Source organism: Anomaloglossus baeobatrachus, chromosome 8 (assembly GCF_048569485.1).
Source record: "Anomaloglossus baeobatrachus isolate aAnoBae1 chromosome 8, aAnoBae1.hap1, whole genome shotgun sequence".
Taxonomy (NCBI): Eukaryota; Metazoa; Chordata; class Amphibia; order Anura; family Aromobatidae; genus Anomaloglossus; species Anomaloglossus baeobatrachus.
In genome coordinates, this window is record NC_134360.1 from 122,242,336 (window position 1) to 122,257,782 (window position 15,447).

Below are 15,447 nucleotides of genomic sequence, written 5' to 3' on the forward strand. Positions count from 1 at the left end.
AAGGGGGCGACACACGACTTACACTCCAATGTCAAGGTTACAGGGAGCAGGAAGTAGGGGCCAAGTCGGAGAATTGTGTGCGGGGGCGCGCAGTACAGAGATTGGAGGGGCCGCAGTGTGCCCGGAGTGCGGAAGAAGTATTGTACAGACCGAGATGCAGGGGGCGCAGAGTGCGGAGAGGGGGAAGCAGGGTGCGGGAGGCGTGGAGTACAGACCGAGTGCAGGGGGCGCGGAGAGGGGGAAGCAGGGTGCGGGAGGCGTGGAGTACAGACCGAGTGCAGGGGGCGCGGAGAGGGGGAAGCAGGGTGCGGGAGGCGTGGAGTACAGACCGAGTGCAGGGGGCGCGGAGAGGGGGAAGCAGGGTGCGGGAGGCGTGGAGTACAGACCGAGTGCAGGGGGCGCGGAGAGGGGGGAAGCAGGGTGCGGGAGGCGTGGAGTACAGACCGAGTGCAGGGGGCGCGGAGAGGAGGAAGCAGGGTGCGGGAGGCGTGGAGTACAGACCGAGTGCAGGGGGCGCAGAGTGCGGAGAGGGGGAAGCAGGGTGCGGGAGGCGTGGAGTACAGACCGAGTGCAGGGGGCGCGGAGAGGGGGAAGCAGGGTGCGGGAGGCGTGGAGTACAGACCGAGTGCAGGGGGCGCAGAGTGCGGAGAGGGGGGAAGCAGGGTGCGGGAGGCGTGGAGTACAGACCGAGTGCAGGGGGCGCGGAGAGGGGGAAGCAGGGTGCGGGAGGCGTGGAGTACAGACCGAGTGCAGGGGGCGCGGAGAGGGGGAAGCAGGGTGCGGGAGGCGTGGAGTACAGACCGAGTGCAGGGGGCGCGGAGAGGGGGAAGCAGGGTGCGGGAGGCGTGGAGTACAGACCGAGTGCAGGGGGCGCGGAGAGGGGGAAGCAGGGTGCGGGAGGCGTGGAGTACAGACCGAGTGCAGGGGGCGCAGAGTGGGGGAAGCAGGGTGCGGGAGGCGTGGAGTACAGACCGAGTGCAGGGGGCGCAGAGTGGGGGAAGCAGGGTGCGGGAGGCGTGGAGTACAGACCGAGTGCAGGGGGCGCAGAGTGGGGGAAGCAGGGTGCGGGAGGCGTGGAGTACAGACCGAGTGCAGGGGGCGCAGAGTGGGGGAAGCAGGGTGCGGGAGGCGTGGAGTACAGACCGAGTGCAGGGGGCGCAGAGTGGGGGAAGCAGGGTGCGGGAGGCGTGGAGTACAGACCGAGTGCAGGGGGCGCAGAGTGGGGGAAGCAGGGTGCGGGAGGCGTGGAGTACAGACCGAGTGCAGGGGGCGCAGAGTGCGGAGAGGGGGAGTACAGACCGAGTGCAGGGGGCGCAGAGTGCGGAGAGGGGGAGTACAGACCGAGTGCAGGGGGCGCAGAGTGCGGAGAGGGGGAGTACAGACCGAGTGCAGGGGGCGCAGAGTGCGGAGAGGGGGAGTACAGACCGAGTGCAGGGTGCGTGGGAAGCAGAGTGCGGGATCCGTAATATACAGAGTGCGGAGGTTGGAGAGAGTGGGATGCAGAGTGCGGGAGCCGTACTATGTAGAGTGCCCGGAGTGAGGTACCTTACCTTACACTTCAGCCCGCACTGTGAGCACACTCTGCCCGCGATCCCGGCACTGTGGCTACAGGTTAGGAGGAGGAGCTACGTGTGTGGGCGGGCTCGCCCCGCCCGGGTCTTTCTGTGGACCGCCGTCTCCCTGCACGTAGTGTCTCGGGCTCTCCTCTCTCCGGTCGCGCTTCTGTACTGAAGTCCTTTCCTGCTCTTTTCTGCATATCACACGGGAGGAGCTTCTTCTTACAGATCAGTGATGCATTTGCATGAGTGTTTCATCATCAGTGTTTGTATGTGACCAGGGGTGTATTTGGCCTTTATGCTGGCTGCCCTAGGTACTCTAAACGGAACCAAAATCAGGATTTTCCTATATAAGGTGCAGGGAGGGAGATATTATCTGGAGAGGTGCACATGTCAATCAAAAACTGGATGAATTTTCAAACTTTATAAACTTGGATTTCATAGCCTACACATCCGAGCTGCCCACTAATGGCATGTACACAATGTGCCTGATAGTGCCAGTACTGCACTGGCTGCACCTTATACACGAAAATCCTGATGTTTGGTTCCCTTTAAGGCTATGTGTCCACGGTAGAATGTACCTGCGGATTTTTCTGCATGAAAATCCGCGACTTTCGCCGCAAATCCGCATCCGCGGATTTGCCGCGGATTTTGATGCGGATTTTTTTTTTCCCCCATTCTATACCCAAATCCGCAACAAATAATTGACATGCTGCAGATTTTTCCGCATCAAAATCCGCGGCAAATCCGCAGCGGAAAAATCCGCAGCATGGACACAGCATTTCCAAAATGCCATTGAAATGGCTTGGAAGTGCCGCTGCTGCAGATTTTCGGGAAATCCGCGGTAAATCCGCGGCAAATCCGCGGTAAATCCGCAGCGTGGGCACATAGCCTAAGTGGTCGCGACCCTTGACAGCTCACCCTATGAGTCTGTGCACACGACATCTACTCTGTAGCACACTTGAAAAAGTGCTAAACGCACCTTCAGTTTACACAGCACATAGTATTTACTGTCGTCCTGGAAGTTAGTAAATAATGACGCAGAAAATAAAATTAAAATCCCTCAAAGAAACAAAAAATAAAAAAAACAACCTGAAAGTAAAAATATAACATTTTGTAGACATGCAAAATCTTTATAAGGAAAGAACAAATGAACTAGGTAAAAAAAGGTCGATGTGTAGGTCGATGTGTGAAGCCCTAGCAGCAGTCGGACTGCTCGGCAGACACTTCCATGAAAAGGGGGATTATTTACAGAGGAGAATGTTTGTGACGCCACCTGCGGTGCGCAGTAATGAGAAGTACCGCCGCTGCCGTATGGGAGTGCCGGGGCAGATGGTGTGGGGCAGCCGTGATGGAGGTTCCCTCCGCAGGTAGAGAGGCCCCGGGACTCAGGGTAGAGAAAAGGTAGGATCAGTCTATATTGATATAGGGCTGGCAGGGTGCTGGGGAGCCAGGGTACTCACTCAGGTGTGATGATGCATTCAATGGACACAGACTCTGAGGTAAACCAAGTCTCTGGGTATCGCTGCCCTCGGTGACAGCACGTCCGGTGGTCCCTTTCAGTAATTCTGTGGTGGACTGGAACCTTCCTCCATACACTGTGTACTGTGTGTGTCCCTGGCCTCGTCGGCTTGAAACCTCCGGGTCCCGTCCCTCTTTTTAATGGGAACCTGCTCTTAGCAGCTGGCACGTGGGATTTTCTGTGACTTCTCTGTGTGGGAAGTCCTATCCCTCCGTTGTGCTGATGCCGCTAATCTCTGAGCCGTTGCAGATAGCACGTGAAGCTACTTCCCGCTGCAGGTTAATTGCCGGGTTGCGTGAAGCTACCTCCCGACTTAGGGGCCTGTCCCCTGCTGTGTGCTCGGCCCCCAGACCGGTTACTGTAGATCCGATAGCTGACGGTCCTCTTGACCCGTCCAGCCCTGTCCTCCAGTTCCCCGCGACTGGGTCTCCGTCTCCTCAGGCTCAGGCCACCGTCTGAGACCCAGCCTGACTCTCCTCAGGGAGCTCTTAATCCCCAGGTCCTCTCTCTTTGACAGTTACTACCAACCGTCTAACTACCTCCTCCCACCAGCCTATCTGACTCATAGGTAGGCGGTTCCTTTCCCAGCTGGAACCACACCCCCGGTGTGCCTGACAAGTGTAATGTTTGGGTGACTAGGATTTGTGCTGTTGGTAGAGAATCACTGTTGCAGACCCCGGAACCAAGGAGGTTGGGCCCTGCACCAAGGATAGAGAGTGGTGCAGTTCCCTGTGACACCCTGGACTAGTCCAGGGGCGTCACATTTGCACTTGTCATTGCCTGCTCAAAATTATGCAGTCACATTTCTAGGTATCTTAGTTAGTACTCTCTGCTGTAAATTTGCTAAAGAACTAGCTAAAAAGGTCTTGGCACTTTTCCGTGTCTGCTCAAAATTACGCAGTGAACCACATTTCTAGTTATTAGTACTTTTTAGTGTCTTCACAATATTGCCAACTCAGGCAGGAAATAAATAATTTATCTTTTTGTCAGGTGTCTGACAGGTGTGGCCGTAGGGTTGCGAAACATCTGTTTTAAAGGTTGGGGATGATCGAATACCAAAATATTCGACTATTTGCAAATATTCGATGCGCAATGTAAGTCTATGGGAAACCCGAATAATTTCACGTTGGATTTAACGGCGAACTGTGGTGACTGAGGAAAAGGCTGAAATAAATGGGAAAAGGCAAAAACAGTATGGGCACAGCCTGTATAAGGTGCGTGACTGCATTTCTGGTGTCTTGGAATAAAGTGCTCAGAGCAGAGCGGCTTTTACGTAGTCGCCAGAACCGCTCTCGAACCAAAGTAAAAGAGGGGAAATTGATAAGAAACAGTTTGCAGTACATAATCACTTTAATAAAACGTAAAATGAAGCCCCGACCTAAAAAACCCCTCACTTTAGCACATGTTCACACGTTTCGTTTTTTACATTTTTCTCCCTTTTTCGATTAAAAAGGGCTGAAACTTTATTACATTATATTGGTGTCTGTCTCACACCTCCTTTTTTGGGACATATTTGACAGCACTTTAAAAGGTCAGCTACAATGTGCCCGTTGGGATGTTGACCTTGCCCCCCTCCTCCTCCACCAGCACCACCAGCTCCTGTGGCCCTCTATTCAAATGTAGAAAGGGCCACTGGTTGTCCTCAAATCTCAGACTTCTGAGGGCTCTCAGGTGGGCCCTGTAATATACATTGGGGAGGGACGGCAGTCATTTATAGTTTTCTGCGTCCCATATGTCACTACGCTACTACGCTGCGTTTTGGATGCATTTTGAATGCATTTTGTATGCATTTTTGACAGTGCGGTCCCACTCGGCTCTGCTACATCCCCATAGAGCATGTCTGGGTGCGAGACAGAGCCGCGCGATCAGAATGAACTCGGATGAACTTCACCCGACTTCATCGTCATCGCGCAGCTCTGTGCGTGTGCCGCGGCCTGATTTGCGATCACAGGTGAAGGACTCACCGGTGACCGCAAATCCCCTGAGTAACTGAAGTGACCCACGCGATCAGCGGTGCCGTCACTCAGATTACCCGCGGCCACCGCTCTCAGGTGGAGGACTCCAGCTGGCCGCGGTTAACCTGAGTGATGTCATCGCTGATAGCGCAACTCACTTCAGTTGCTGTGTTGAGCTCACAGCAAGCGGCGGTGTTCTACTGCCGTTTTTGTCAGCTTCATGTAGCAGAGCTGGATGCATCATGGGACCTCGTGTAGATTACGTCGGACCTGGAGGGGCATTTGGGGATTTTAATAAAGTGGTAAAAGAGGGTGTTTTTTTGTCTTTTATTCCAAATAAAGGATTTTTTGGGTGTATGTGTTTATTTATTTTCACTTACAGGTTAATCATGGGGGGTGTCTCATTGACGCGTGCCATAATTAACCTGGGACTTAGTGGCAGCTATGGGCTGCCATTAACTCCTTATTACCCCGATTGCCACCGCACCAGGGCAATTCGGGATGAGCCGGGTAGAGTACCGGGGACTGTGACATCTAATGGATGCGGCAATTCTGGGTGGCTGTTGGCTGATATTTTTAGGCTGGGGGGCTCCCCATAACATGGGGCTTCCCATCCTGAGAATACCAGCCTTCAGCCGTGTGGCTTTACCTTGGCTGGTATCAAAATTGGGGGGGACCGCATGACGTTTTTTTTGTATTAATTATTTTACTGCACTACATAGACCCCCCCACCGGCGGCTGTGATTGGTTGCAGTGAGACAGCTGTCACTTAGTGTGGGGGCTTGTCTGAATGCAACCAATCATAGGCGCCGGTGGGTGGGGGAAGCAGGGAATACGAGATGGAATAATGAGAGGCCGGCATTTTCAAAAGCAGGAGAAGCCGCCGGAGCTTTGTGACAGCCATGCAGCGCCGCACCTGTGATCGGTCAGTGGTCGGTGAGTATGAGAGAGGGGGGGAGAGGGAGAGACTGATAGACAGAGAGAGAGACCAACCGACAGAGAGAGACCGACGGACTGACAGAGAGAGACCTCTATGGACAGAGAGAGAGAGACCGACACAGACAGAGAGAGAGAGACCGAAAGACTTGCATTTGCTTTGTCAAAAAAGCTCACAGAACGCATCAAAACTGCAGTGCAAACGCATTTTGGTTGCGTTTGGACACACCTCATTGATTTCAATGGGTGGAAAATGCAACCAAAACGCACAAAAGAAGTGACATAATGCTTTTTTAAACGCATCAATTTTGTCAAATATTTGGCATCCAAAACGCTGCGTTTAAAAAAGCAACGTGAGCATAGAATTTTCCAACTTCTCATAGACTTTGCTGGGGAAGCAAAACGCATGCATTTACGCTGCTGTTTTAAACGCTGCGTAAACGCAATAAAAAACGCAACGTGTGCACATAGCCTAACACTTTACAGTGCTCTAGCCAATGTGGCCATTTGGGGGTTGGCCTTGCCCTCCTCCTCCACCAACACCACTGGCTCCAGTGGCCCTCTATTAAAATTCTATTCAAATTACCCATCCTTAAAAAGCCCTCTTTTGATCCATCCTCTGTGTCTAGCTACCGCTCCATTTCCCTTCTCCCCTATTCCTCAAAACTTCTGGAACAGCAAATCTATCTTGAACTGTCCTCATACCTCTCCTTCTGCTCCCTCTTTGACCAGCTACAATCTGGATTCCGACCGCATGACTCTTCTGAAACTGCCCTAACTAATTTCACCAATGACCTACTAACTGCCAAAGCAAAGCAACAGTACTCTGTCGTCCTCCTCCTGGACCTGTCCTCTGCCTTCGACACAGTAGACCACTCCCTCCTATTATAGATTCTCTCCTCGCTGGGCATCACAGACTTGGCCCTATCTTGGAACTCTTCATACCTAACCGACCGAACTTTCAGCATCTCCCACTCTCACACCACCTCCTCATCCCACCCTCTATCCGTTGGTGTCCTCCAAGGTTCAGTTCTTGGACCCCTGCTGTTCTCCATCTACACCTTCAGCCTGGGAAAGCTCATAGAGTCCCACGGCTTTCAGTATCATCACTATGCCAATGATACTCAAATCTACCTCTCTGGACCTGACATTACCTCCTTACTAACCAAAATTCCACAATGTCTGTCTGCTATTTCATCCTTCTTGTTTGCACGATTCCTAAAGCTTAACATGGACAAAACAGAATTCATTGTTTTTCCACCTCCTCATTCAACTCCCTCCACCAAGCCTATCCATCAAAGTTGATGGCTGCTCACTCTCCCCAGTCTCACAAGCTCGTTTCCTTGGGGTAACCCTCGATTCTGCTCTATCCTTCAAGCCGCACATCCAAGCCCTCTTCACCTAATGCAGACCACAACTCAAAAATATCTCCCGGATTCGTGCCTTCCTTAACCAAGAATCAGAAAAATCATTAGTACATGCCCTCATCATCTCCCGCCTCGAATACTGCAACCTCCTGCTCTCTGGCTTCCCTTCCAACACTCTTGCACCCCTCCAATCTATCCCTCGCTATTCCCCAGCCTCACAACTCTACCAATCCCTTCACTAGCTTCCCAACTCAAAACATTAACTATGACCTACAAAGCCATCCACAACCTGTCTCCTCCTTACATCTGTGACCTAGTCTCCCAGTACCTACCTGCATGCAACCTCAGATCCTCACAAGATCTCCTTCTCTACTCCTCTCTCATCTCCTCTTCCCACAATCGCATACAAGACTTCTCCCGTGCCTCCTCCATACTCTGGAATGCTCTACCCCAGCATATCAGACTCTCTCCTACCATGAAAAGCTTCAAGAGGAACCTGAAGACCCACCTCTTCTGACAAGCCTACAACCTACAATAACCCTCAGTCCAGTACACCACTGCGCAACCAGCTCTGTCCTCACCTATTGTACCCTCACCCATTCCCTGTAGACTGTGATCCCTCGTGGGCAGGGTTCTCTCTTCTCCTGGACCAGTCTGTTTTGTACTGTTAATGATTGTTCTACTAGTTTTTATGTATACCCTTTTTCACTTGTAAAGTGCCATGGAATTAATGGCGCTATAATAATAATAATAATAATAATTCAGTAATGTCTGTTTTATGGACACATAAACGCCACTCTGGGACATCGAAGCTGATGTCGTTTATGATGATTGCATCTGGCCAAAAGCAGGTTGGGAGCAGAAGTCATCATCGCCTGCTTCCTAGACCGCAGTTTGTGAAGCATGCAGCACCGTGGAAGTGGCAGTTGTTTCACTCTGGAGCTCAGGTTTTATTCCACTAGCTAACACCAAGGATTTAAAAAAAATTCAGCTGGTTCAGACAATGGTTCAGACACCATGGAGCACAGCATCAGAAGGTACTCCCAATTGCTTTTTTTTTTTTTTAAATTGGGAGGATTTGGAACAGTGCATAACATGTCAAGGAGTTAAAAAAAATTCTGATTTCATAGGGGGCCATGTGTAACACACCATGGAGCACAGCATCAATAAAGAACACAAGTAGAGATTGCCTGACCAATCGTTACAGACAGTGTTGCCTCGACACTGGTTGTGCCAGTGCATAATGTACAAAGGTTTTAAAAATATTGTCCTGGGTGATTGGGCCGAACAATTAAATCGCAGCAGCATAACAAGTTAGATTAGTGATGCGGTCTCATTAGATGATAGATGACAATATAGTCTTGAATGAAAAACAATGGAACTTATTTGAACTTAAGAAATACAAATTTTGGGGCTACAGTTATTATTGAGTCTTGTTAACAGTCTGTCTCTCCTCCTCCTGCTCCTCCTCAGGCCATCCATGCTGGACAACCCTGAAGCTTGGGTTGTCAATCCCTTGGTTACCAACTTCAAACCATTCCTGTTCTTCATCCTCATCCTCATGATGCTGACCAAAGGTGGCCTGAGCCTGTTGGCCGAGGTTCTGCGGATTACTAGCAACCATTGTGAAGTCTGGATCCACAGACACCTCGGGTGCATTAACACTTTGGTCAGTCAGACCATCCAGAGAGCGTTTCAATAAACAAATCAGTGGTATGGTAATGCTGATAAGAGCATCATCACTGCTCACAATATTGGTACAGTAATCAAAATTCTCTAGGACCTGACAAATGTCTGCAATCCACATCCACTCTGCAGTGCTAATGTCTGGCAGATGCGTCTGATGGGCATGTTCCAGCTGGAATTAGGATACTGCCCTCTGCTGCTCATGGATCTATTATTTATTTTATTTATTTTATTTGAATATTTTAGTATTGGTTTTTGGCACTCCGACTGTGTTTTAGTAACAACAGGCCACTATCTAGGTTCTGTATGATATGAAGCAAACACCAGGATGCTAGGTTGGTGCTATAACGATATTTGGCTTCAGGAAGAAGTAGAGTCACTGACACCGACTATTTTGTAACACTAACACTGTATTTTAGTAGCAGCAGGCCACTATTTAGGTTCTGTCAAACATGAATGAAACACCAGGATGCTAGGTTGGTGCTATAACGGTATTTGGCTTCAGGCAGAAGTGGAGCCACTGACACCAACTATTAATAAAAAAAAAAAAATCAAAAAAGGTCCGTGGAGCCTCTGTTAGGAGTCTCAACACGCACATAGCCTGACACTGTGTTTTAGTAGCAGCAGGCCACTATCTAGGTTCTGTAAGATATGAAGCAAACACCAGGATGCTAGCTTGGTGCTATGACGGTATTGGCTTCAGGCAGTAGAGCCACTGACATCGACTATTAATTTAAATTTTGTAACACTGACACTGTGTTTCACTAGCAGCAGGCCACTATCTAGGTTCTGTAAGATATGAATGAAACACCAGGATGCTAGGTTGGTGCTATAACGGTATTTGGCTTCAGGCAAAAGTAGAGCCACTGACACCAACTATTAATAAAAAAAAAAAAATCAAAAAAGGTCCGTGGAGCCTCTGTTAGGAGTCTCAACACGGAAAATAGCCAGATATCCCATTTTCCGTGTTGAGACTCCTAACATAGGCTCCACGAACCTTTTTTGATTTGCATACTTCCCAGGGGGCAATGCACCTAGGATTTCACTGTGTAGAGCGCCTTCGCTGGCTGCCGGCAGTGTTTTCTCTGGCTGGTCTCCCCGAGATCAGTGATTGTTTTGTCTTACCAACTATTAATTCAAATTTTGTAATACTGACACCGTGTTTTAGTGTTCTGTAAGATATGAATGAAACACCAGGATGCTAGGTTGGTGCTATAACGGTATTTGGCTTCAGGCAGAACTACAGGTTGTGACAGCATTTTTTTTTCTTTTTTTACACGTACACTAGGTTTTTTTAGCAGTAGGGTACTATGGAGTTTATGTACGCTATGAAGCCAACACAAGGACGCAACTGTGCTGGTATGAATTGAGATGGCGGCCAACAGGCACTACACCTGAACCCGTTGTTTTGGAAATTTTTGGACCTTTTTTAGGAATTTGCAATACCTATCCCTAGTAGAAGAGACACAAGGGATGTAGCAGTGTGGGGATTGTTGATTAATTAGTAGCAGATCTCAGGACAGCTTTAAATCTATCCTTGCGTCTGAAAAAGCTCTTCTTATATCAGACACTGCACTAACATACCGTATGCAGCACTAATAAGAGGATTTTTTTTTATTATTTTAAAGATGGATCGCTCTCACCTAACAAACCACTGTACTAAAGTGGGCTTTACACGCTACGACATCGCTAGCAATTGCTAGCGATATCGAGCGTGTAAGCACCCGCCCCCGTCGTGCATGCGATTTCGTGTGATCGCTGCCGCAGCGAACATTATCGCTACGGCAGCATCACACGCACTTACCTGGTCGGCGGCGGCGCTGTGACTGCCGAACAATCCCTCCCTCAAGGTGGAGGGACGTTCGGCATCACAGCGACGTCACCGCGACGTCACTAAGCGGCTGGCCAATCAAAGCGGAGGGGCGGAGATGAGCGGGACGTAACATCCCGCCCACCTCCTTCCTTCCGCATTGTGGCCGGCGGCAGGTAAGGAGACGTTCCTCACTCCTGCGGTGTCACACACAGAGATGTGTGCTGCCGCAGGAGCGACAAACCACATCGATAATCAACCATTACCGATTTTTGGTTTTGGGACGACCTCTCCATGGTGAACGATTTTCACCATTTTTGAGGTCGCTTAAGGTCGCTGGTAAGTATCACACGCTGCGATATCGTTAATGACGCCGGATGTGCGTCACTAACAACGTGACCCCGACGATAAAACATTAACGATATCGTAGGGTGTAAAGCCCCCTTAACACTGGCCCTATAGCTGGGTCTGCATTCACTGTTTTGCAGCCTGGCGATTTATGGAGCTGCTTGAAGCTACTGACTACTGGCTTCAGCCCTTAGAAGAACTAATTAGGAGTTTGCAGCACGAACGCTATCACTTACAAGGCACTGCACTGTCACAGGCCCTATAGTTGGTTCCACATTCACATATTTGTGGTCTGGCAATTTATGGAGCTGCTAGCAGCTACTGAATACTGTCTTCGGCCCTTAGAAGGACTATTTATTAGTTAGATCTAAGAACGTTCTCCCGCACACAATACAGTCTATCTCCACCGCCAGCTCCCCAATGACTGCGTGTTCACAAAATGGCCGCTGGCTAATATAGCCCCTATGACGCTTTGCCGCCAAGCCAATCACAGTAACACCACAGCAAAGATGGCTGTGGCGTTACTGTGAGGGCAAGCAACATCAGATGTGTTCATTGGCTGGAAAACAGGTGCCAGGAAGTCAGAAATGAAACTGAAAATATCAGAGTGGATGACGTTTTATTCATCGGATAGCGAATGGTGCGAATAGCATGTTATCCGTCGGATACCGAGTAGTGGCGAATACATTCGCTCATCCCTAGTAAGTGTACATCAACCATAATTGGTAAATCACGACGAGGTTGTAGTGCAAGAGTGAATAAGTGGGTGTTGTAGGTGTACGTGTGAGAAGTTCTGTTAGTCAAGGCTCTTGAGAGCAAACACCAGCCTAGCCTGTTCCAAGAGAAATGAGAACAACTTCCGTTACTGGACAGCCTACTCCACTAGATTTCTTTGGCAGCTGCACATGGTTTCAACTTCCAAATGAGGCTGAAAAACAGCATGTGCTAGAGTGGATGGCAAATGCTTCATTAAGTGACCTCTCCTCCTCTTCCAGTACCTCAACATCCCACACAGTTCATTCCTCAGAGGTGCCACTCCAATTACACTTGTTTCCCCCTGCGTCACAAATCTCCATCAGGCCTCCAACACACTCACGTGAAAATCACGCACGTGCCACGAGACACGTATTTACCTTGCGTGTTGCGTGTGGTAAGTACGTGTCTCGGGTATGTGCGGTCCACGTGTGTTCTCCGTGTGCTACCCACGTTAGCACACAGAGAACAGGTAATTTACATACTCACGTGGTCCGCGCTGCTGTCCAGGGTCCTGATCTTCGGCTCCAGCCCCACCCACTCTCCGCTGACGCTGCTTTCGTCCGAGCGGAGCGGCGGGGATCAGCGCCTGGGACAGCACGCCCACCTCCTCTACACGCTCATAACGAGCGGCGGCCGGCAGGAACAGTTTGCAGCGGTAGAATCTGCGGGGCTGGTGTAGGTGAGTATTTGTTTTTTTTTATTTTAAAATTAATGAGACGTGTTCTCCGGCGTGTGTCACACGGGCCCGCATCCACACTACATCCGTGTGGTACGGGTGTGGGCCATGTGACACCCGTGCTGCCGGAGAATACGTGGACATGTCAGCGTGAGAAAATCACTGACGCATATAAGTACGGAACGGACACTCGTTCCGTTCCAAAATACTTACGTGTGTCCATACAATAGTGAAAACATAGATCCACGTGTCTCCGTGCCGCCGGTACGTGAAAAAACTGCCAAACACGTACCAGCGGCACGGATGTGTGTCGGAGGCCTCAGGCAAACGGACTCTGGGGAACCACACATGGATGAGTCTGCAGATCTGTTCACACATTCTATCCGATGGGCATCAGAGGTCTGCTCCAAAGATTCCTAAGGCTCAAGAGGAGGAAAGCATCTGCACCAATGCCCAAAATATTTGTCAGTTGGATCCTGGCCTGGATGAAGTAGTGTCTGTGCAGGAATCTGACCCTCATCAACTGATGTTAACCCCCGGGGGTCGAGTTGATGATGATGAGACTTAGATACCTGACGCGCATGCGTACTGTTATGTGATGTCAGGTCAGGAAGAGGATGAGTGGGACAACATAGAGCCTGATGATGAAGTTGTAGATAGCACTTAGGAGGAAGCAGAGGAGCTTATGTTGGCAATTTCCATACAAACACATAGTGATGCAACCATGAGAAGCACTGCATCCTCAGACCAAACTGAGGCTGTGGCCAGCAGCAGCCGTGGGTCTGCAGTTAGCACCAAAGGGTTTTCTAGCCAGGGCCTTTTTTGAGACCACAAAGGATGACTCAACTTTCGTGATCTGCCAATATTTAGAAAAAAAAAAAAATTGAAAAAAATCCAGCACTCAAAGCATTCAACTGGAATTGTTTTATATTTTATTCATTGATGAAAAATGGGCCTTAATACGTAAATTTCGATAAAATCTTAGTAAGTCCATTTGTAACTGGAATGTATTGAATTTGTAGGAAGGACAAAAAGATAAACCCTTCTGAAGAAGACTAATTTGATCCGGTAACAAATTCTTAGAAGAAATGTTAACTACAATGGTATCCGGCGTACCTGGGATCTGGTGACCATCGTTGTTCTTGCAGGTTCGGTGGCGTTGTCCCCCCCGCCACCGCCATGCTCTTTTGACTTAATGACTTTGACTTTGGATTATTTAAATCAAGCGATCATTACCAAACGTGAAGAGATTGTCGTGATTGAGCAACAATTAAATTCCACCTCTTCGGCTGAGGATCTGGCGAAAATCAAAGATCAAGTCACAAGAGATTTACAAATCCATAAAATTGAAAGTCAAAAAATTAAAAGAGAAAAATTCCTACGGGATACTGAGGACTATAAAAATAATCGAGTTTATCGGTGGCGTGATACATCCTCCAGAGTGTTTCCAAGACGTTTCCAATATTCCTCTAGTGGTGATTCGGCTTCGGATTCGGAATTTTCCTTTACCAGACGACCAAAACCACATTTTTTTAGGTCAAAGAAGCCGCAGAGGTCAAAGAGGAAACCTAGGCGGGGGGGACAACGCCACCGAACCTGCAAGAACAACGATGGTCACCAGATCCCAGGTACGCCGGATACCATTGTAGTTAACATTTCTTCTAAGAATTTGTTACCGGATCAAATTAGTCTTCTTCAGAAGGGTTTATCTTTTTGTCCTTCCTACAAATTCAATACATTCCAGTTACAAATGGACTTACTAAGATTTTATCGAAATTTACGTATTAAGGCCCATTTTTCATCAATGAATAAAATATAAAACAATTCCAGTTGAATGCTTTGAGTGCTGGATTTTTTTCAATTTTTTGATCTGGGGTGGGACCCTATCCAAGCACCAGCGACTATAGAAGGAGTGCCACATTTCTATATTCTATATAGTATACCCTTTAGTGTGTGCACCCTCATTTTTTCTTATAATGGCCAATGTGGCGTTTTCTTATACTGCGGATGAAATGGCAGATATTATGAGCCGTACCACAGTGCAGAGTGATTTTTTGCATATTCCTACTTCTGAGCTTCGAACCCGTGATTTTCAGAAGGAATCTAGAAAATTACAAAATTTGGAATTGCACTGTGCCACTATTGCAGAATACGTACGTGTTCAAAGAATTCCAAGAGGACTACGGGTTGGTGTAAGACCGACCATCTTCAGTGACAACCCTGATTTTTGTAATCGTTTTGAACAGATTCTTAACAAATGCTCTTTTGACTTAATGACTTTGACTTTGGATTATTTAAATCAAGCGATCATTACCAAACGTGAAGAGATTGTCGTGATTGAGCAACAATTAAATTCCACCTCTTCGGCTGAGGATCTGGCGAAAATCAAAGATCAAGTCACAAGAGATTTACAAATCCATAAAATTGAAAGTCAAAAAATTAAAAGAGAAAAATTCCTACGGGATACTGAGGACTATAAAAATAATCGAGTTTATCGGTGGCGTGATACATCCTCCAGAGTGTTTCCAAGACGTTTCCAATATTCCTCTAGTGGTGATTCGGCTTCGGATTCGGAATTTTCCTTTACCAGACGACCAAAACCACATTTTTTTAGGTCAAAGAAGCCGCAGAGGTCAAAGAGGAAACCTAGGCGGGGGGGACAACGCCACCGAACCTGCAAGAACAACGATGGTCACCAGATCCCAGGTACGCCGGATACCATTGTAGTTAACATTTCTTCTAAGAATTTGTTACCGGATCAAATTAGTCTTCTTCAGAAGGGTTTATCTTTTTGTCCTTCCTACAAATTCAATACATTCCAGTTACAAATGGACT

At 48.6% G+C, this 15,447-nt stretch overlaps 1 protein-coding gene across 1 annotated transcript in view; it reads right to left on the reverse strand.

Moving 5' to 3' along the window:
* MGST3 (microsomal glutathione S-transferase 3) overlaps positions 1–1,719 on the reverse strand; it is a 107,449-nt gene extending 105,730 nt beyond the window's left edge. The window contains exon 1 of the mRNA XM_075320919.1: positions 1,551–1,719. The gene's annotated coding sequence lies outside the window, so the exon portion shown is untranslated. The remainder of the gene's footprint in view (positions 1–1,550) is intronic.
* Positions 1,720–15,447: the final 13,728 nt, after the last annotated feature.